Source organism: Trachemys scripta, chromosome 1, assembly GCF_013100865.1.
Source record: "Trachemys scripta elegans isolate TJP31775 chromosome 1, CAS_Tse_1.0, whole genome shotgun sequence".
In the NCBI taxonomy this organism is placed as follows: domain Eukaryota; kingdom Metazoa; phylum Chordata; order Testudines; family Emydidae; genus Trachemys; species Trachemys scripta.
The window spans coordinates 29,885,230-29,909,353 of NC_048298.1; the positions used below are offsets into that span (position 1 = coordinate 29,885,230).

General features: G+C 43.9%; 1 long non-coding RNA gene and 1 pseudogene across 1 annotated transcript; both read right to left on the bottom strand.

Moving 5' to 3' along the window:
* Window positions 1–2,831: 2,831 nt before the first annotated feature.
* On the bottom strand, window positions 2,832–23,939 carry LOC117875726. The gene is made up of 3 exons (XR_004645339.1): window positions 23,491–23,939; window positions 7,251–8,183; window positions 2,832–2,934 (listed from the first exon to the last, which is right to left on the bottom strand). It is a non-coding gene; the product is annotated as an uncharacterized LOC117875726 (long non-coding RNA).
* Window positions 15,338–15,528, bottom strand: LOC117871433 (annotated as a pseudogene).
* Window positions 23,940–24,124: the final 185 nt, after the last annotated feature.

Genomic DNA, 24,124 nt, shown 5'->3' on the forward strand with positions numbered 1-24,124 from the left:
ATTCAGTCTCCCTGAACCCATGATTACAATTAAAATTGTGGGAGGTAAGTAGGCAGCAACTAAGGGGTGCTGTGATAGTCTGTGAGGAGCAGCAGCAGCAACAGAACCTAGCACAAACAGCTGGGTCCTTGAAGACAGGGAAAGTGGCCAGGAGGCAAGGTAGCCACTCAATCCAAACATCCCATTTTTCCTGCCCTCATATCTCAGCAAGAAACGTGAACCAGGGGGGAGGGATAGCTCAGTGGTTTGCGCATTGGCCTGCTAAACCCAGGGTTGTGAGTTCAATCCTTGAGGGGGCCACTTAGGGATTTGGGGCAAAAATCAATACTTGGTCCTGCTAGTGAAAGCAGGGGGCTAGACTCGATGACCTTTCAAGGTCCCTTCCAGTTCTAGGAGACAGGATATCTCCATTAATAAATAAATAAATAAACCCAGCCGGCAACGCCAAAACATCCAGTTTGGGTCACAGGAGGGTCAGGCATAGGCGCCGACTCCGTGGGTGCTCCGGGGCTGAAGCACCCACAGGGAAAAATTGGTGGGTGCTCTGCATCCACTGGCAGCTCCCCACCGCAGCTCACCTCCGTTCCGCCTCCTCCCCTGAACACGCTGCTGCATCCTGCTTCTCCCCCCTCCCTTCCAGCGCTTGGCGCCATGAAACAGTTGTTTCACACAGCAAGCCTGGGAGAGACAAGGGGGGGCCAGGGTGGGGATTTGGGGAGGGATCCAATAGGGGCAGGGGGGCGGAGTTGGGGTGGGGATGCGGGGGCGGGCCAGCGGTGGGAGGGGGCGTGAGCGCCCACCGGTGCTGAAAAAAATTGGTGCCTGTGGGGTCAGGGGTTGAGTTCTCCACTGAGGCAGAGCTTCTTCATTCACTCCTCACAGTTTGGATGTACAGCAAAGAGCAGGGCTTGAAATTTTCCTGTGCATCTACCTACTAATAGCCAGGGGGGATCGTTTAAATAGCTAGATTTTCTCTTTTTTTTTTTAACAAGCATAACACAATATTGTCAACATAGATTTTTAATCAACACTGATTTTATTCTGTACATATTCTACATGATATACTCCCTTTATATTATTTTAGCTATGTCTCATCCCTTCTGTTTGTAAGGTGGGCCAGTTGTATAGCTGAAGGACAGAGAGGCTACTGTCCTCACCATGAAATATTAACACTGCTTTCTCAGTGCCCTTGTGACCAGAGTCCTAGGGGGGCCACACTGAGTCTGCTCAGTTAGGGCAAACTGCAAAAAATGGGGCAGACAATCCCCCAATGGTGGCTATTCTAATACGTAGATTCACCAAGCTAGCAGCAAAACAGCTTCTACAATACTTTACTGGTTACCCAGAAGCCAGAAATACAGTTCCCTTAAAGCAACCCAGCCTTGAGCTCCCACCCAGACAGCCAAGTCAAGTATGCTAAGGAATACTGAAAATATTATTCATCATATAAAAAGTTCTACCAATCCCAGAGGATTGGACATATTACCCACCAGGTTAATGAATATTTCAGATCTTACCCAAATACATACTTATTTCTTATTAACTAAATTCTTATTCAATTCTTATTAACTAAACTAACATTTCTTAAAAAAGAAAAGAGAGAGTATTGGTTAAAAGATCATTATACATACAGGTCTGAATAAAGTTCTTAGGTCAGTTTCATAGTAGAGAAAGTGAGCTTTAGAGTTGTAATGAGTCCTTTCCAGAATTAGTTCATTAGCTTATAGTCCAATGTCCAATATCCGAGCGATCCAGAATAGAACTGGAAATCTCAGTCTTGCAACTCAAACTTCCCCTGATGAAGCTTAAGCAGATCTGAGATGAAAGGATCAGGGCCCAGGATTTCATTATATAGATCACTGGCAGGCCATGATAGTCTCTTGACAGTGTGCAGTTCTTGGGTGAACAAGAGGCAATTATCCTAGCTTTGAAGTAACCTCCTGTTTCCTAAGCATCACCGGTAATTAGCTACATGGATTAACATAAGGCAATTGCCTATCTCCTGCCATTTACAGGTAGTTTATTACATACTTCAAAGAGAAATTAAGACCGTGATATCACTACATTCAAAGTTAATTTAAATGTGAACAGCCTTTTTGATCTCTGAATTAACAGAATACAGTGATAGACAGGAACCGTTTGGTTACATTGTCAATCTCTAACAATTTATATGTAAACACACAAAACCACAAACATTATTTACTAATATGTCTCTAAAGGTTGAATCCGGGTCAATTAGTCTGCTAGTTGTGTAATCCTTTCTGGCCCTCTTCTCAGGGCTCTAAGAAAGTAATCAAACAGCTGGACTTCAATGACAAAGTTTACATCTCTATTGCTCATCTTCCCTGCCACTGTCAGACAAGTACAGAGTAGAATTTTAATATATTGAAATCAGTCCTTTAGACAAAATCTTAAATCAAAGTCCTCTTCTGTTAGTTTTAAATTGCAGACCCCTGGTACATTTTGAAAAGATTATGAAATAAACCAGTGTCCTGGTCAATATTTCCTCTCCCGATGAACAGGTTCTAATGCCTAACCCAAGGCTATGAGCTGTAGTTGGGTAATAATAGCTGTGCTATTTGTCTAAACATTTGTTGACATTCTGCCATCTATTTCTCTGCTTTGTAGAACACTGCGAGATGCTTGAAAAGTATATTATAATATCAAACTCTATTCTGTCTCTTCCTCTGATAACTGATCTTATTGAGAGTTACAAGACTTGCTGAAGTCTGAGGTAAGTTTCCCAAGGCCCATTGCAAACATTTCTAATCTAGAGATGAGAGCTGGAATTTTTTACACAGATACCCAAACTCATGTGAACTTATCCTAGTTCCAAGGGTCATATGGCTGAACCACAACCCACAGAAGTCTCGTTGGCAAACATGGGCTGAAGCTGTTCGCAAAACATCAGAAGAGAGTCACCAGCAGACACCCCTGCCAAAGAACATGATAGTTGTAATAGAACTTATTTCTCTGGTGGGCCTTGGGATCAGATCCCCTTTCTTCCACATTCCTGTGTTTTCTTTTCCCTTCTCTGACTGCTCTCGATGGTGTGATGTGCACACCACTACAAGGACCAATCTACGTGACAAAAACAAGTTTCAAAGTGACTCCAGTACAATACAGTTGTCCCCTGACCCAGATACAGCATTTTAATTTGTAGCATAGCCAAGACCTAACTGAATCATATAACTAGAATTCAGTTAAATCCCACATCTACATTACAAATCTTATGTTTTTTTACTGGGTCAAGGGACAAATATGTTGTAACCTAGTCTCCTGACTTCGATGTTTTTGTATTGTAAATGGATCCTTAAGAGACCTCCATTGCAGGCAAGCCTGCTCAAGCCCTTTGCTCCTGCTTTGTCTCCAGCTTCATCCCCAACCTGCTGTTGTATAATCTCAACACTACTCCGTCTTTGCTGCAAAAATTCTTTCCCTACACCTACCTATTGCTGGGGTTCTTTAGTGAGGAGGCAGGCCTCCCTCTGAGATTGACAGGGAGGGACCACAACCCGCCACCTGCTCAACAGATCTAGGAAGGCCAAGCCCCACCTGCAGGAAGCAGAGGAGTGGTACAAGAAGAGGGAGTATAAAACGTCAGCTGGCAGCTCAGATGGACTGGAGCTGCCAAGAGAGACAGATGCATCCTGCTGGATGCCTGAAGAGGACCCTGGCCTTACTGAGGACTGGTTAGCACTCCCAGGACCGCCAGAGACGCCAAGGAGCTGCTTCGACTGCCTCATGGCTGACTGAGACCCCGACAAGCTGCTGTGGCTGCTGTTGGCCACCGACCTTGGGGAGATGGAGGACAACAACGAAGAGGTACCGAACCCCAGGGATGTAGGAAGTAGTCCAGGGAAATTAGACGACAGTCTCGTTGAATGTTGGCCTGATACAAGATCAGTGTGTTGTGGGCTGATCCCCCACTGACCCAATGGCGGAACACTTGGCCACTGTTAAGGCTCTTGGCTGGGATGTGGTGGAGTCGGGTGGGCCTGCGGTAGCAGCCTCTCCACTTTAGGCCAAGAGGCCCATGTTAGTGTACCTTCCGCTGAGCCATGACATTAGACTGTGTTGGTGCTCACCCCCTGCCTGAGGGCCTGGGGCTTCCAGATGTTGTTGCTCTGCCCTGGTTACAGGCCAGAGCCCCGTAGACTATTTGCTACCCCGCCCTGACTGAGCTTTATTGCTCTGCCTGGCCTCAGGCCCTGAACACTAGGAGCAGCTAATTCCCCTTTTTAGATCACCCTCACAGGTGTGTGCCAGTGAGGAGGTGTGGCCTTCCTCAGAGATTGAAAGGGAGGGATGGCCATGCACTCTTACAGGCTCCAACCAGAACTTGGCTTGTGAGCTGAATTCTGCGGAGGGCAGAAGAGACGGATGAGAATGGGGCTGAAAGTGCATGTTAAAGGGGACAGAGAGCAAACACAAGAGAGAAGAGGAACAAGAGGTATATGCACGCACACAGAACTATAGTACAGAAAAACAAACCTCAAATCAGGTAAGTATTTGATTAGTAAGTTTTTGTTCACCCTCTGTCTTTGGGAGGGGAGGAGGCATGGCCCTTCACTCCATGCCTGTCAGACTTTTTGGTCGTTGGGCCAGACTTGTCTCATTATGTACAAATTTATACAGAATGGCCAAGCTGTGCTTAGAAATACAACATGGTTGAAATGAACCACATTGCATCAAAGTATATCAAAAGTTGCCAGTATTTTCTGGTGGAGCAGACACCTGGCTGCACCATGTCGGGTTTGCTTGACCACTTTCAGATGGTAGCAGCCTCCAGCGCCCCATTTATATGAGAGATCCTAATGGCTACAATTCCTCATTACAGTAGATCCTAAGGGCCAAATCTTTTGACCAAAATAAGGGCCCTGGAAGAAACCAGTGTTAGTCCCCTATGCAGGGTTAGGGCAGAATGTGGGGAGTCAGCACAAGGGTACCCAACCTGCCCTTGATGGAGCTATGCCACCTGGGGGTCCTTCCACTTTCGGAAGCGTTGGAGCAGTATCAGGACCACAGGGACTAGCTTTCTTGCATGTAACATCTTGATGGGTGTAAGAGGACCATCATTCCAGTCTTCGTATTGTGACAGACTCATAGACTTTAAGGTCAGAAGGGACCATTATGATCATCTAGTCTGACCTCTCGCATGATGCAGGCCACAAAAGCTGACCCACCCACTCCTGGAATAATTCTCTCCCTTGATTCAGCTGTTGAAGTCCCCAAATCATGATTTAAAGACTTCAAGTCGCAGAGAATCCTCCAGCAAGCGACCCCTGCCCAGCAAGCGACCCCTGCCCCATGCTGCGGAGGAAGGCGGAAAACCTCCAGGGCCTCTGCCTGTCTCACAATGGGCCAATTAGTTTTGATAGCCCTTCTTGATGGGTGGGTGGGGGAGACCACTCCTCCTGCCTGGATTCTGAAGTTCAGAGCAGCCTTTTTACAGTTATAAAGTAAAACTTACATATTGCCTTATAGCATGGGATCCAGACATTACAATAAGATTAATGTATGCAGCAACTTAGAAGCGTTTTATAGAGACGAAACACTAAACACATCCTTACAAGTTTAATACCTATCTTGAACAATACTAATATACTGGTGAGCTGGTCTGGTTTCCAGCTATGAATGTCAGTGCTCAGCTGACTCCTACAGCCTTGGCAAGAGCTGGCACCTTGTCTACAAGTGTCACACATGTTTGAAAAATTCATGTGGAACGGAGGAGTTTGATGTTTAAAATCCTGTGCTGGCCCTCAACATGTTGGACATACTTAGATGCTGTGAAACCTGGTTACTCAAACAACTTATTTTTCACCTTTTGTGGTCCTCTTTCTCAGTAGTAGCTTGGGGGGGGGAAAATCATTCCACTTTTCTTTTTTGTTTGGAAACTCTGAAATATTTCTTCTCAAGGGGAAGGCATTTTTCCAAGAAAATAAATAACAGTGTGCCTTCCCCTGTTCTTGGATTGGCTTCTTGACATAAAATATCACAATCATGGTCCAGAAGAATGTTTCACATTTTTTAATGTGCTCTTTACATATTTATTAATCTTTATTCCCACCTCTGCCTCAGGTTCAAAGCTAACACAGTGCTCCTGAAAGATGCCAGATTGTCTACCACCCAGGTAGAGCATGGGAAACACACTGCCCCATTAACTTGTTTAACCCCTTTCCTGGATATTGTGGGTGGGATCTTACTCGTTCCAGTCATAGCTCAGACATCTGTTTTTAAACTAAACTCTATTTGCTTAATTGTTACTTCACCTTTTCAGTTCCTACCCTGTCCTTGGTTTTCTGATGTGTCCTCTCCAACACCCTAGATCATCATTTCTCTAGGACAGGGACTGTCTTCCTTGTAATTTGTCTGTACAGTGCCTTACACAATGGGACCCTAACCTTTGATGAGGGTTCCTAGGTGTTAGCATTATTTATTTTATGCTTATAATGGCTGAAAGGGCTACCAGTGACACTATAAGCGTTTCCAGCAGCTGCCCAAGGCACACCAGAGACAGATGGAAGCCTAGACTGGTATGATACAAAGTCAACAGCACCAGGACTAGCTGAAAATTTCCCATTGAAACAGTTTGACTGAAAATTGGGTTATAGATTAAACAATTTTATTTATTTTTGCAAAAATTCTCTGGTTTCCATGTATGGCAGTGTATGCACACACCGACTCCTGTGGGGGTGGGTAGTAGGTGTGCTGACACCACAGTTACTGTCTACCAGACTGTCTTGGGCCTCAGCACGATGAGATCCAAGGGTCAGAGTCAAAGCAGCATCCCTTGGGTTCTGGGCTGCATGGCCTAATGCCCAGAGTCAAGACCACAGCCCTTGCATGCAGCGCAGCATCAATATAGCAACTCTCAGGTACAGGGCAGTATGGCTAGTGGCCAGCATCACTATAGCAACCCTCAGGTATGGGGCAGTGTGGCCTAGTGGCCACTGTCAATATAGTAGCCCTCAAGTATAGGGCAGTGTGGCCTAGTAGTCAGTCAATACATTAGCCCTCGAGTGCAGGACTGTGTAGCCTAGTGGCCAGATCCAGGGGGACCAACAACAGAAGGGGTGATGGCTGGGGTTGGGGGACCCAGGTACACCTGACTCCACTGGGTCCCAACCTAGGGCTCTAACAGTATCAGAGTGATCTGCCAATGGGTCAGTGGGGAATCCAACTGCAACATGCTGACCTTAAAATGGTGGGAGATACCATTCACTCACTCTTTCTGGGTCACTGCCTACCGGGCTTCCTGAAGCTGCAGTCCATAAGGAATCAGGGTCTCTGGGCTCCTCGGCACAGGTAACTCCCTGGGACTCCGATGGCAACAGATCTCCAGTCCAGGTCTCGGGATCTCTGGCTCCCGCAGGCAAGGGCTCTAACGGCTCCTGGGCTGGAGCCTCCATCAAGCATCCTTCCTCCTTGGTGTTCTGCCCAGACCGAGCTGGGCTGCTCTCCTTTATACTAGTGCAGCATCTGGAGCATGCTCAGTATGGTCTGAGGGACAGAACTTCCTCTGTCCATAATGTGGGATTAACCCTTCCCTGCCCAGTGTGGGGTATGCACATCCCATCAAACCATATTAAAAAATAAAACATCTGAAAACTTTTCAGTCTTTAGCTGCAAACCAAAAAATTATTTCAAAATGCTGCCACAAGGTCTGTTGGGAATTGTAATTTGGGTGACTTATGCCCTCATTCTCCTCTTTGGGCTGATATCCCCAGCCAGACTACATTTCCCATAACACACCATAGCCAGGGATTCCCATGGTGCATCGCAATAATTCACCAAAAGAGGAAACCATGGTGCATCATAGAAGATGTAGTCCAGCTAGAGAGCCTTCTAGCTCATAGGAATGGGGACATGACGCATGCAAACTATAACTCCCAGGAGGCACCAAGGCAGAATTTCTGAATAGAAATGTTTGGTTTTCAGCTGAAAAATTTTGGTTTGCAATTTTGTTGTTGATGAAAATGACTTTTTAAAGTTCTCATCAAAATCTTCTGCGGAGTAAAAACCATTTTCCAACCAGTTCTAAAGAGCAGGTTGGCTGCTACTGCCCTCCACATCTAGGACAACCAGCAGATCGGTAAAAGGTGTCAGATGTGTCCAGCTCTGTGCCAATTGTCATTTGCTTCAGCAAAGTGAAGAAAATCCTTCACATGCTTTTGGCTCTCCTGGTAAGAGGGAAAGCAAAGTGGGGAAGGAAACAAGTTGAAGAAATCTTTTTTTTATTTGTTTTAAATAAAACATAAATCACTATAGTATCTAGGTACCAATGGGGTCTAAAATGGGATGAGGAGTCAACCCAGAAAAGCCTATTTCTATCTACATCTTCCCTAAGACCCGTAAATCCTGGCTGCAGCTCTGTCTGGAGAGAGCTATCTTAAGGGCTGAGATGGTGTTTCAGTGTCTCTGCCCTTTCCATTCTTGGTTTCACTGATGTGATTAGAACAAGGTGCCAGCTAGTACCAACTGTGATAGGAAGGGAGTTTATTGGTTCATTTTGACTATGAGCTCCAACACTTTTTACATATGGAGCCAAACAGTTGTCAGCTTTTCAATTCCTATCAGGCTGGACCAGATTCAAAGCAGTGACCTCGAGCTGTTCAGCTCCATAGCCCATTCTAAATCCACAGTTGATCGCCAGTCATAATATATTAATGAACCTAACAGGTTATATTGGCATAAATATTACTTTGTTTTTTTGAGTTTTTGATAAGAAAAAAAATGAGCACATTTGGGAGAAACATGAGATCTTAGCCTTCAAACTTTATTAGAGTTTGAATGCTCCTGATATTTGTTAAATTTTTGACAAGCTATTTTAGTCCTTGCTAGAGTAAATAAAAGCCATTTGGACACTGTCATTTACTCAGCTCTTTACATCCAAATTGTTTTGTTAGTTCTGTCCAATTAATTCTCCTTTCTTTAATTCCTCTTGCAGAATCAAATCAAGCAAATCTGGCTTTAATCCTACATGTCAAGGAACTTAAATTGAAATTTGCTGCTACTCTTTGTGTTACCATCTCCCAAGCACAAAGAAGGGCTGCAAATTACAGTATGTTCCCATGGAAAGAAAATAAAAGCTTGTCGTAATGGGCTCTTTCATCTGTTCAGAAAGATTTATAAAAGCACAGACAAAACGTTTGTAAAATGCAGTTTAGAAATGGTCAGACCGCCATCAAGTGACAAGGCTATTATTGGAATACTGTATTACTGCAAACTTCAATCCATTCCTTCTTATGATACAAAGTATTCTTTCTTAAAGGTACTCAATTTTTGGAATTCTCTAACCCTAACAGGTACTGTTAGGACTCACATTAAAGGAATTCCAGAAAAGAAATGGACACTTTGAGATTACTTGGATCTCAAGTGTATCTCAGGGTATAAATGTGTTCCAATACTGATGATTCATTGTGATGCACGAGGGGATGCTTGCTCACATGCAAAAACTGATTGCCACATTTCAAACCAGAAGGAATTATTTTCTCTGTCATATAGTGTTAGAGACAGTAATGGTGATGTTATATTTGCCTTCTTTTGGAACACTGAATAGGGACCATTTATTAGGACAAGATGAGCTTATCCCAAATGACTAATTTCCTGCAAAGGAGCATGGGGATTGGTAGATATCAATCCTTCTCATCTTCTCTTTCTAGGCCTCCTTTTTAACAGACCATAATTAAAAAAAAAAAAAAAAAATCTAGTAGGAAGAATCCACTGTATTTGAAATATGGCATTTTTCACAAAGTGATCATTTAATCACTGATAGCTAAATTCTATGTTTGGGTAAATGAATGCAGTTCCTATTGATTCTAACCCGATGTATTTGATCGTGAGAAGATTAGAAAATTACCTGCCCTAGAGTTAAATATATGCGAGTGTTACATAGGCTGGCAACAACTAAGGATTTCTGAGTTGCTGCCAGCCTGTATAATACTTGCACAAATCCTATGTAACCTATAAGAAACCAATTTTATTATTTATTATAGCCAGAGGTGTTTGTCCCCCGCCACATGATTGTGCTTATACTTGTGTACGTTTTCCTATCTCAGTATTTGTTTGTAGTTTGGGGAAAACATACATATCTTAAATACCAGAATAGTTATATTTGTGAGGCCCATAAAAACAATGTTTCGTGTTCCTTCTGCCAGAGCTGCAAACTATTCTCAGGGCTATGGTGACATCCTAGCAAATGCACAAGCAAAGATATTTGAGTGTCATACGGTGCTGCATACAGGATGTATAATTTGAATTCTTAAACAAGAGAAAGTAAAGTTCAGTCCCACTTATAACACATGGAGAAATAAATGTTTGGCTAATAGAAAAGCACACTATTGGTAGAAGAAAAGCTTTTCTCAGTAGGCTAAATACTGTTGTCTTTATGATGGCTATTGAAAATAATTAATGTTTAACTTAGACTGAGCCGCAGGGGTCTGATTTTTCAGAGATGGTGGACTCACCTTAAACTTCAGCTGGAATTTGGAATGTCCAGCACCTTTGAAAACCGAGCTGTATTCTTTGAAAATTTTGTTATTATAAAGAAGAGCATTTAAAAAAAGTCCTTTTTAAAAATTATATTTAGCTGCACATTAATAACACTATCAGTGTCCATTTTGGAAGCTCATTATCATGCATAGCTTGACTAAAGGCTAATACATGCTAAAAAGAAGAATTAATGTTTTCCACAGTGTGATGTTACACCCCATATTCTTCTTAGAAATACTGTTGTGAATATGACATAACTAAGAGATACTTTATGCAAGATGGCTCATGTAAGGTATCATTGGAAAGGTTATAATTTACTGAATGTGAAATTTATATTGCATGCATCATTTCTGTATCTAAAGTTAGGAATATTGACCATGTATCTGCATTTCAAATGTGCTACTTTGGGTGACACCCACAACTAGCCCTTCAGATATAACAATGGAAAAGCCAGACAGGGCTGATGGCCCAGCAGTAAAGACAACAGACTGTGAAAGAGCTTCGTCTTCCCGTGGACCCTCCAAACAGCCTGCAAGTAATGGCTGCCACAGCCCTGCAGAGACATGTGACTGAGCCACCTGGTACTGGACCCCCGCCCCCCTTGAATGCCAGTGCTTTTTCCACTGGAAGACAAAGGGTTCCCACCATACACAAAAGCTATATAAGGCAGGGGAGTGACATGATCGTGGTTCTCCTCTGCCTTCCGACCCAAAGAGACACTGGGAAACACCTGGAAGCAAGATCTGAACTGGGGGAAGAAGAGTTGAGCCCAGTCTGGAAGGTTGTCTAGCCAGTGAATAATAATTCCTGAAGTTTCAAGCTGCAGGCCAATGCAGCTGGCTTTCAAAAATCTCTCTAATCTGCCTGAAACAACTTTTAGGGTGAGAAATTACTATTTGTAGCCAATTTCTTTAGTGAATCAAACTTAGTTTGCGTGGGTTTTTTTGCATAGTAATCTGCTTTGTTCTGTTTGCTATCCCTTTAACCACTTAAAGTCTGTCTTTTATAGTTAATAAATTTGTTTTGTTATTAAACCCATTTTGTGCAATTTCTAATGGGGAGAGCAAGAAGGAGTGCATATCTCTCTTCACGTTGAGGAAGACGGTAAATTTTTATGAGCTTGTGCTGTGCAGATTTTTCTATACAGAGCAAGACAATATACATTTGGGTTTGTACTCCAAGGGAGGTAGGTGCCTGAGTGCTGGGGCAAGCCCCTTAAGCTGAATCTTCCCAGAGCTGATCTTAGTGTCTGTGTCTTTCTGTAGCTGAGTGTGGCCCTGCCTGTATGTGCACTAGAGGAGGCTTAAGAGCCTGGTTTCGCAAGACATGTTAAAGGGGGCCCATGCTGGCAGAACAGGTGGGCTTAGTGGTATCTCAACACATCAGGTGGCACCTTGAAGGGGGGCAACCTGTCACACACAGATCAATACACATAAAATGTTTTAAGAGTACTTCTAGTATGGTACATAGCAGAAGCTTGAAATCAACACTCAGTTAGTTCTCCCCAAAGGAGATCCAAGGCTTCAAGATGTATGGTATTCTATTACACTTGGAGAACCCTCACTACTCAGGCCAGTCCTGAAGCATTCAAAACAAAGATGGATTTACATTAAGGGGAGTGTGCATAGGCGGAGTCCCTAACCCATACTTCACAAAGCACACAGACCCTGAGTTATGGTCCAAACTCACTCCAGTTTGGTGTTATTAGTAAATTAAATTATCACAACAGAACCTGCTATTCTACATTTCACCATTTCTGGGATTGCTCTCCTTTGTCCTAGATCCCTTTACCTAGGGGGAGGCTCCTAACCCATTTATATCCTGGCAGGAGCTAACTAGATTCACCTGCTAACCTGTCAGTAGTAATTACCATAAATCTTAATGCAGGGTTTAGCACCTGCCCATAAGGTGATTTAGCAGAGGAGTCCTGCATTCTCAGACAGGTCTTACAGTCTGCCAACCTCTTTTAGGGAGATGACCTCAAACAGAGCTGCAGCAATCTAGATTTGTGAAAAAAGAAAAGAAAGCATCCCAGTAGCTCAGCAACCGTATAATAGTGCCCAAGCCTGTATAAATCTTCTTTAGCATTTACAAAACCTACAGAGATGCCAATCTGAAGGATGAAAATGGATGTGAATAGGTAACCAGCTTCTGGAATAATATCTACAACATCATACATATTAACAAGTTATTCTCTCACTTATTACATAATACCCAGTTCTACTGTTATTAAATATCAGAGAATTGAAAAATAGGCACTTTTCCTGCTGTGGAAGCAGAGAAAGAACTGTCCTGTCAGTTCTTTCTCTGCTTCCACACTGCTAAAGTATCAACACCAAGGCTCTTATAAATCACACTATATTTTTAACTATTTACAGTCATTGGGGAAAGTAAAAGAATATACTCCAACTCCCTTTCTTATGTTTGTTCAGCACCTCGTACAACGGGGCCCTGGTTTCTCGGTGCCACCAATAGTACAAATAAGTGGTATAGGTCCCCTAGGCTTATTATTATTATACCATTTATATGAACTATTAATTATGTCTTTTCGTAATGGAAGGACGACTGAAGTCCAATGTTATATTTTACATTGGTGATGAAAAAATATATTGTCAGCCTTGTCCAAATATATAGGGGGAAAAAGGCACAACCCAGAACTTGCAACCTATGAGGCATAGGAGGGGAGATTAAGGCAGCTTTAAGTTACCTGGGGGCCTGATTCAGCCAGCTCTTCAGGCTCCCTCATAGGAATTTCCACAACACAGGAGTTGTGGTGCTATCCCTGACATGTCCCTTCTGGCCCCAGCCAAGGCTTGGTAGGGGGCCCCTGGAAGATATTCTAGTGGCTGTCTTCCACAGTGCTTGTGCCAGGGCAATCTTCCTCCAGCCAAACTGAGGCTTTTAGTGCCCTTTTATGCTGCTCTGGCCTCATCCGAAATACTTACTGTGGTCACACCAGTTGGACTGGGTGAAATATGCATGGATCTAAAAACCTCCTGTAATAGAGCCTTCATAGCTAAAGCCCTATGACATTCTTTTTAATTTGTATAATTTTTCAGTTTTATTTTAATTAGGCTTTATTTTGTTTTATTGTTGGAGGCCCAAAGTGTCAGGTCCTGCCACTGGGTGTTCATGTGGGAGGCCCAGGGGGTGGGGTGTTTGATCCTGACTCCAGGGATGTGTGTGGGAGGCCTGGGGGCATTGCAGAGTGAGCCCAATGCACAGGGGTGGCTTCTGTCCCACGGGGCTGGTCTGGGCTCCCCACTCTGGGCATTGTGACCTGCCACATGGGGTTGCAGCACCACTCACGCAGATTTGGCCTGGAAGCCCTGACATGATAGAGAAGCAGCCAGGCCAAAGCTAAGCAATGCTGCAATTCCGTGCACCAGGTCACAACACCCAGAGTGTGGAGCCGGGCCCAGACCCATAGGACAGGAGCAGCCAATGTGGGGTAAGTTTTTTTTGTTTTTGTTTTTAAGTTTATGGGTTGTTTTCATTTTATTTCACACTTGCGAAAAACTCAGGGCTCTATTTACAGCTATCTGTTACCAAACCAGATAGAAGAATAAGGGCAAAGATCACACCTATACTGCCACTAAGGCAGCCTAGAGAAGTTGCAATTATTGTAGTGCCCACAACAGAGCTAATGCTTTGTTGTAATGGAGAGTTCAGTTCTCTGTAATCGTGGAAAGCACAGCATAGAAAGACTTTTACACTGTCTTAATGTCATGTGGGTACATGTGACACATGCACACACAATCAAATAAGATGCCAATTGGGCAATAAATACCATGAACCGCTTATTCTATGCAGGGAATTCTTATTGATATAAAAGGGTGTTCCCTTTGAAGATTGTACACCAGTAATAAACAGTAATAAATCATGAGAGAAATTTCTTTTAAATGAATAACTTTAAAATCAGGTTTTATTTTTCAGGTTACCTTACCCAAAACTATACAGCCCTCTCTACATTTCAGAAGACTCGGGAAAGATTAGCAGAGTGTTTGCTATTAACAAAAAGGTCTGGAATAAGTGAAGGCTTCTTTATCATTACTGTAAACTGTGGCTGCCTCAGAGCATAAAATTTAAACTCAGGCATTCTGGGCTGAAGTAGAAAAGAAGTAAATGGGTACAAACTCAAAATTATTACATACTCTGCCAGAAACTACGTGGAAGAGATTGGTAGAGATCATGAGATTTCATTCAGTATTACAACTGAGCTTTGAAAAAGTAATGATAATTTTAATGTATACGTTGTTAATAATACTTGGCACTTACATATCAACTTTCACGCAAATATCTCCAAGTACTTTAAAAAGGAGAATAAATATTATAACAACCCATTTTACAGATGGGGAAACTAAGAGACAGTGGACTTAAGTGGCCTTCCTCATGTCACACAGCATGTCAGTAATAACAGGAATAGAATGCAAGACTATTGACTCCCATAACCTGCTCTTACCACTAGATCACACTGCCCCCAGTTTGGGTGAAATATTGGATTTAAGGTTATCTCAGAACTACAGTATTTAAAGGGATGTTGTCAATATGTTGAGTTCCCTCATGCTACTTCTCACTTTACTGTTCAGTTATTCTTATAATACCTATTATAAATGCTAACGTGTAATCAAAATCAAAGGACTCTTCATAATGCCAATGCTCAATGTTATTAAGTAGCTATACAGCCTTAGGTGAGGGGTCTGACCATTGGAACTACATCAGCTAAATTGATGAGCAAGAGTGTAGATTGCCAAATTAACATGCATGCATATTTTATTTATTTGTACTGCAGTAGTCCCTAGGAGCTCCAGTCATTGTCCAGGACTCCATTGTGATAGATGCCATACAGACACAAAACAAAAATTCCCTGTCCCAAACTGTTTACAGTCTAAGTTGGAATGCATGCCTGAGCTCTGAACCTGAGACAGTCTCCGTCACTGCAACCACTATGCTAGAGATCAAAGTTTTCAACTAGCAATAATCACGCCTCGGGTTAACCTCATTGGCTATGATATTGGTTATGAGCAGGTGGAAAAATATGTGATGCAAGAGGGGTGATGGTAGTTCCTGACTGACTTCTAATTGGTGGCTAGAAACTAGGAGCAGACTACCAATAACTGAGTTCACCTTGAAAATTACTGCAATTTAGGCTCAAACTAGGACTTTCTTAGTTCAAAAGCAGCAGCTCTAACATGTGAGTTAAGAGCAACCAACTGTCCTTGACTGAGCCAGTGAGAGCTCTATCATCTACAACTTGCTTTTGTGTATCTGACAGTACTATGTCTCATTTTAAACAGTTAATCACTCCCACCTCTGCCACTTGTTCTCATGACTATGCTCTTCACATCGGCTCCTTCATCATATCCATTGGAGATTGCCTTTCCCCCTTCATTCCCACGCTCTGTTGATGTATCCTAGTATTGTGTTCTTCATCCCCATCTCCTCTTTCTCTGTACTCACTCCTGGGTGAGCTCATTCATGCCATGGGTTCAGCTACCACCTCTACACTAATGACTCCTAAATCTATCTCCTCACGCTGACTTCTCTCCCTCATTGATTATGCTCATTTAATAATAAGGCCAGGTCTACACTACCCCCCTAATTCGAACTAAGGTACGCAACTTCAGCTACGTGAATAACGTAGCTGAAGTTCGAAGTACCTTAGTTCGAATTAGTTCGAACTTACCTTGGTCCACACGCGGCAGGCAGGCTCCCCCGTCGACTCCGCGGTACTCCTCTCGGCGAGCTGGAGTACCGCAGTCGACGGCGAGCACTTCCGGGTTCGACTTATCGCGTCCAGACTAGACGCGATAAGTCGAACCCAGAAGTTCGATTTCCAGCTGTCGAACTAGCGGGTAAGTGTAGCCAAGGCCTAAGAGTAATAGTCAGCAGAGGGCCTGAATATGCACATAATCTTTTTTTTTTAAGGAGCAGGGGGAGATAAGGTGGCTGCTGCATTTCTTCCTGTATTTTCAATATGCAGTAAAGACCTATTTTAATGCTTATAATATAGGGTTACCATATGTCCGAATTTTCCCGGACATGTCCGGCTTTTTGGGCCTCAAATCCCCGTCCGGGAGGAAATCCCAAAAAGCCGGACATGTCTGGGAAAATAGGGAGGGAGGGCCCAACGGTGCTCGGCCGGGGGCCAGAGCCGCTGGGGCCGCAGTGCTCGGCCAGGGCCACTGGGGCCGGCGGTGCTTGGCTGGGGGCTGGGGCCGGCGGTGCTTGGCCGGGTGCCAGGGCCGGGCCGGCGGTGCTCAGCCGGGGCTGGCGGTGCAGGGCTGGGGGCCGGCGGCTGGGCCGGGGCCAGTGGTGCTCGGCTGGGGCCAGCGGTGCAGGGCCGGGGGCCAGGGGCTGGGACCGGGGCCGGCAGTGCTTGGCCGGGGGCAGGGGCCGGCGGTGCGGGGCAGGTGGTGCTTGGCCGGGGCCGGCGGTGCTCAGCCAGGGGCCGGCGGTGCGGGGCTGGGGCTGGCGGTGCTCGGATCTTCCACTGCCTCTCCAGCATCTCCACTTAGATGTCCTATCACCCCTCAAACTCAACATGTTGGCAACTAACCTCGTCTTCCCCTCCTTTCTGTCTTTGTAGGTAACTCTCCATTCCCTTCAGCCAAGCTTGTAACATTATGTTGATATGAACTCCCCCACTCCACCTTCATGGATAGCCTTTTACTTGCCTAACTTTATTTCAGAGTAATAAACAACATTTATAAAATCTGTCTTCTCTATGGCTAAGCCTTTTTTTCAACTTCAAAATAGCTTCAGCTCCTGCAACTTCTTCCTCTATGGCCTCCCTGCATCTCATTTCACCCCATTCCAGTGACAAAATGCTGCTAAAGCCTTCCTCTTCCCTTCTCTGGCTTCCTCTCACCTTCCATGTCAAATACAATATTCTTGGGACTCAATATAACTCCCTTCATTTCTGTACTCAGTTCCTCTTAATCTTCCTCCCAATGCCTACTGGATGTTCCTCCCAAGCCTCCACCTTACTGATATATTTGTATCTTTTTCTCACTCTCATCTTTATATCTTCTTCCTGCAAACCCTTATGCTTGAACCACCCTCTGCTAACTCCAAATGACCTCCTTCCTCAACATACATTTCTTTCACTAGGTCTTTTGGTGTGATCCTCTGCATCATTTTGAGACTGACCTTCCAACTTATGTATCATATTTCTGAAATGTCATGTCTCATTTCAATGTTAAGCTCTTTGTGATAGTTATATTGTAGCTTTTATGTTTGTACAAGGATAAGCAAACTGCCAATGCTCAATAAATAACAGCAGCATAATGTATTTATTACAAGGAACACTTGCAAATTTGTTATAGATTTAGATAAACTTTTTAACATGTAGTGCCAGAGGTATTTAGGAAGATAAAATATTCAACCCTGACAGATCATATCTTAAAGAGGGTCTGTGAAATGACATGATAAGGGTGATGATTAACACTCACCACAAAGGAAAATGTTGAGTTGCTGTAGGAGGCATATAAATTGTCCCACTCTCTTTCTGACTCAGGTAAGCTGCCAAAAAGTGGAGGTGGATACTGTGGGATGGAACTGTTTTGACTCCAGCCAATTGCTCGTGTTTTTTTGTTTGTTTGTTTGTTTGTTTTTTTAAAAGGAGAAGACAGTTAAATTGTTAATCAGATTTTTTATTATTAAAGATCCAAACCTAACACTTGGCTTTAGCCCTCAGTGCACACTGAGTTAAAGGACACTGTCTACTGTAGCTTTCCGGCAGCACACATCTGCCCCTCAGCACCCCCACCCCCAAATGATACATATGGTTCCACAATCACATCTTCCTATTTTTTTCCCTCACAAGCTGCTGTATGGAAACCAGGGAAACTGACTAGCTAAGGTCCCAGTCCCGCAATTACCTCCATAGAGGCAGACCTTGCACCCTCACGGAGTTCTTTACAGGATCTGAGCCTCAATGACTGAAGAGGGGAAACACTAACAATGACTACAAAACATGCTGCCTAATGTACAAAAAAAGCAAACCAGGGACAGAGGCAAGAGAAACATACTTCCCCCCTCTTACTTATTTCAGTCCTAGTACTCTTCGGTGTTACTTGTAACAATAGTAGCTCAAATAAATTTGTTAGTCTCTAAGGTGCCACAAGTACTCCTGTTCTTTTTGCGGATACAGACTAACACGGCTGCTACTCTGAAAATAGCAGCTAAAAGTGTTCAAACAGCAGTGTGATTTTTGTTAAGTTGACGGTATCCTGTTCATCTAAAGGGTTAAAGAATTCAACCCAAAAGAAACCAGTGACAAAAGAAAACAATCAGAAGTTGCGAGACAATGCTCATAGTCATGGGTGTGGCGGGTCCAGAGTAGTCCTCTGGCACTTCTGAGGGATGCAGGATAGTCCCCTTTCTTCCCTACAGCATTCCCTACTGTAGGCTCAAAATACTACTTTCAGAAGTCCATGACTGAATCTTCCAGAACGTTCAGTCTAGTCGGTGTTCTCTATTCCTCCCTCTACCTGATACTTACCTATACGAGAGTTTCTGACAGCGCAGGGAGCAGAGTGCTTGAGAATATGACGAAGTGTGGATCAGGAGATGCAATAGGACTGGATTAGCAATGTGAGTCAGCACCCATGCAAAAGCTGGGAAATGGAAGATCTGGAGTGGATTAATGTGGGTGTGTAAACCAGGGGAAAGGGTGGAGTGGGGTGAGGAAGGGCAAGAAAGCAAGGGATGAACAGAGTGGCAAATTGTGACATGGAATTAGGGAACAAAGAGGGAAAAACTGTGGCATGTGAAGTGGGATGAATGAGGGCAGAGAGCAAAGGGGAATGTAAAAGAGAGGGATAGATAGAGGGAGAAAAGAAGGAAGTGGGAGGACACAGTAAGGGGGCTAGAGAACGAGGGAGCAGGCACAAGAGGGCAAATGTGAAGAGAAGGGGGAGTTTGTGGTAACAGACCTACAATCAGGGCCGGCTCTAACTTTTTTGCTGCCCACCCCTGAGCCCCCCCCCCGCCCCCCGCCCCCCCCCCCCCCCCAGCGCCGAGCCCCGTGCCGCCCCCCCGCCGAGCGCCGCGCCGCTGGAGTGCCCCACCCCCGCGGAATGCCGCGCCGCGCTCCCCCCGCCACCCCTTACCGGGTGCCGCCCCAAGCATGTGCTTGGGTGCCTGGTGCCTGCCCTGCCTACAATTAGGTGGGATGGAAGAAGAGAGAAACAATGGATGAGAAGCAAGAGAGAGGAGATGGGAGAAAAAGAAAGAAAGGTAAGAAGCTGAGGAAATGGAAGAGAGAATGGGCTGGAGAAAACATATCCTGCCAGAAGAGCACTTTTGACAGTCACAGAGAGGAGGCACTGCTACTACAAGGAGGGCTGATTCCCGCACCAGGAAGTGCAGGAGATTAAAAAAAGAGATGGAGAATAATCTCCTGATCTCAAATAGGACATAAAAGAAGAGACCAAAGGGAAGAAGAACGATTAATGTCCCTGTTTTATTGGCTTCAAAATGCTTTCATGCTGCCTCCCTTTTTTCTTCCCCGTTACAGTCCAAACAGTGCCAATACATGTCAGGAAAGTGCCCCTGGACCTCATTATGGCTAAAGCAGCCTTTGTCCCAGTGCCCCCTTATGTTCCTAGGCTCTATTAAAATATTTCAACATCGGAGTTCCTGCTCCTCCAAAATTATCACAACACCATTGCAAAATAGTTCAGGAGAGGATTAAGAAACAAACAAGGATAGAATTTAGAGAAAAGTTAAATAACTAGAAAAACTTACCAGTATGTAAGGAAAAATTAAATTGCTTCTGGTAAATAAACTGTCATTCCCTTGCACGTCAAATACTATGAACAAAGAAGGGTGTAGGATGTGCATTCATGTTAATAAATTCTTACTGTAATTAGCATGCATTCAGTGAAATATTTAAATAAAAAAAAAAAACAAGGAAAAGAACAGGCTGTAATAAAACGGATACTGAGGAATTGGAGTAAAACCCCAGGAAAACAAAACAAGGTTCCCAGACCAGTTTGAGAAACCAGAATTTTATTAGTAGTAACAGGAGCAGCATGTGAGGCTGAATGAAACCATATTTGTAAATGTGATATGTAATTGCACAAACTCCCTCCTTGGTTTGATTTTCCACCGGCTGACTCAGCCACTGCACAGATTGACTCCCCCACCTTTTCATTCATAAATTCTTGATAGTGTAAAAATAAAAAGTTAGAGTCAAAAGCATCATGTGAGCAAAAGGGCACAAGATGACGTGAAACACCATAACGTTGGAGGACAAGGAACATGCAATGAATCATCACCAAGTGAACAAAAATCCAAACCAAAACACCCAACATCAACAACAAGCACTACCCTCAAAGGAGATTGCAAAAATATAAGAGTCAAGATCATTCCCTGCAGGAGTCTGGAGGATACAACACATAAGAAGCTAAATCCTGTCTCCATTCTACTAGAGACACAGAATGAGGTATATCAATGCATCACAAAGAGTGTATGACATATGGTTTAAATTGCACAAGTGCCCAATTATGTATTCCTTGTGTATCCAAAGTCAAAAGAAGCTTTTGATGTACAAGGAATGTGGTATAACTGTCTATAGTCTACAGTCTACAAAAAAGATAATTAATATACAGCACAATATGCAGCAAATAATGCATGATAAAATGTAACGTATAAGAAAGGTATGTAATGTTTACTAAATAACTACAATACATAAATATGTAGATATAAAGTGTGTAAATTATATATAATGTATAAGAAAGGTATGTAATGTTTACTAAATAACTACAAAAAGCAACAGAGGGTCCTGTGGCACCTTTAAGACTAACAGAAGTATTGGGAGCATAAGCTTCGGTGGGTAAGAACCTCACTTCTTCAGACGTCTTGCAACCCTCTGTTGCTTTTTACAGATTCAGACTAACAGGGCTACCCCTCTGATAAATAACTACAGTACATATATACCTATAATGTAGGTATAACATGTGTATGATCTGAATGACTTTCCTCCCACCCTCTTTATGTCCTGGTCTTCTGNTGCTTGGGTGCCTGGTGCCTGCCCTGCCTACAATTAGGTGGGATGGAAGAAGAGAGAAACAATGGATGAGAAGCAAGAGAGAGGAGATGGGAGAAAAAGAAAGAAAGGTAAGAAGCTGAGGAAATGGAAGAGAGAATGGGCTGGAGAAAACATATCCTGCCAGAAGAGCACTTTTGACAGTCACAGAGAGGAGGCACTGCTACTACAAGGAGGGCTGATTCCCGCACCAGGAAGTGCAGGAGATTAAAAAAAGAGATGGAGAATAATCTCCTGATCTCAAATAGGACATAAAAGAAGAGACCAAAGGGAAGAAGAACGATTAATGTCCCTGTTTTATTGGCTTCAAAATGCTTTCATGCTGCCTCCCTTTTTTCTTCCCCGTTACAGTCCAAACAGTGCCAATACATGTCAGGAAAGTGCCCCTGGACCTCATTATGGCTAAAGCAGCCTTTGTCCCAGTGCCCCCTTATGTTCCTAGGCTCTATTAAAATATTTCAACATCGGAGTTCCTGCTCCTCCAAAATTATCACAACACCATTGCAAAATAGTTCAGGAGAGGATTAAGAAACAAACAAGGATAGAATTTAGAGAAAAGTTAAATAACTAGAAAAACTTACCAGTATGTAAGGAAAAATTAAATTGCTTCTGGTAAATAAACTGTCATTCCCTTGCACGTCAAATACTATGAACAAAGAAGGGTGTAGGATGTGCATTCATGTTAATAAATTCTTACTGTAATTAGCATGCATTCAGTGAAATATTTAAATAAAAAAAAAAACAAGGAAAAGAACAGGCTGTAATAAAACGGATACTGAGGAATTGGAGTAAAACCCCAGGAAGACAAAACAAGGTTCCCAGACCAGTTTGAGAAACCAGAATTTTATTAGTAGTAACAGGAGCAGCATGTGAGGCTGAATGAAACCATATTTGTAAATGTGATATGTAATTGCACAAACTCCCTCCTTGGTTTGATTTTCCACCGGCTGACTCAGCCACTGCACAGATTGACTCCCCCACCTTTTCATTCATAAATTCTTGATAGTGTAAAAATAAAAAGTTAGAGTCAAAAGCATCATGTGAGCAAAAGGGCACAAGATGACGTGAAACACCATAACGTTGGAGGACAAGGAACATGCAATGAATCATCACCAAGTGAACAAAAATCCAAACCAAAACACCCAACATCAACAACAAGCACTACCCTCAAAGGAGATTGCAAAAATATAAGAGTCAAGATCATTCCCTGCAGGAGTCTGGAGGATACAACACATAAGAAGCTAAATCCTGTCTCCATTCTACTAGAGACACAGAATGAGGTATATCAATGCATCACAAAGAGTGTATGACATATGGTTTAAATTGCACAAGTGCCCAATTATGTATTCCTTGTGTATCCAAAGTCAAAAGAAGCTTTTGATGTACAAGGAATGTGGTATAATAGAGCCTTAAGTAGTATAACTGTCTATAGTCTACAGTCTACAAAAAAGAAAATTAATATACAGCACAATATGCAGCAAATAATGCATGATAAAATGTAATGTATAAGAAAGGTATGTAATGTTTACTAAATAACTACTATATATAAATATGTAGATATAAAGTGTATAAATTATATATAATGTATAAGAAAGGTATGTAATGTTTACTAAATAACTACAAAAAGCAACAGAGGGTCCTGTGGCACCTTTAAGACTAACAGAAGTATTGGGAGCATAAGCTTCGGTGGGTAAGAACCTCACTTCTTCAGACGTCTTGCAACCCTCTGTTGCTTTTTACAGATTCAGACTAACACGGCTACCCCTCTGATAAATAACTACAGTACATATATACCTATAATGTAGGTATAACATGTGTATGATCTGAATGACTTTCCTCCCACCCTCTTTATGTCCTGGTCTTCTGAGAGCCAAACATTTATGTATGCGAGTAACTTCACTAACATGAATAGCACCATTGCTACCAATGGGACTACTCACCTGATCCATGTTTGCAGGATCAGAGCCTTAGATTGCGGGGCCCGTTGCAGGGACCTCCAACCTTACACAGCATGTCCTTAACTCTCAGGCTGTAGGCAGTCCTGCCCAGCTGATTGCAAGGGAGCTATTCACGCGCGCGAAGCACAATGCGGGGAAGGGGGATCCGCGGGACCCGGCGTGTTGGTAAAGCCCCGAGCACAACGGGACCCGCACTTCGCTGGCGGCTTTCCGGCTGCTATAATAAAAATGGCTCGTGAGACGGACATGGCGAGCCGCGGCCCAGAGCGGCTGGACGGACCCCCGTGCCTAGGCACCTAGCAGATGGCAGCCCAGCCCGCCAGGCTGGACTCCCTCGCGGGCGATCCCCGGGCGCAGGCTCGGCGCAGCAGCAGGTGCACCGGGGAAGGGGGGGTGGTGACAGGTTTCTCTCAACAGCCCTAAAGGGCTAAAAGCTGCCTGGCCCCCCAGCCCCCCCGAGCGGCTGCGCCCACACCTGCCTCCCCCCCCCCCGGGGCAGCGTGAGCCCGCGGGCCGCAGGGGGGGCCCCCCGGCGGTGCCCCCGCAGCACCGCCCCCCGCAGCGCGGCCCGAGAGGGCGGGGCGCGGCTGCGCAGGGCGCGGGGCAGGGCTGGCGG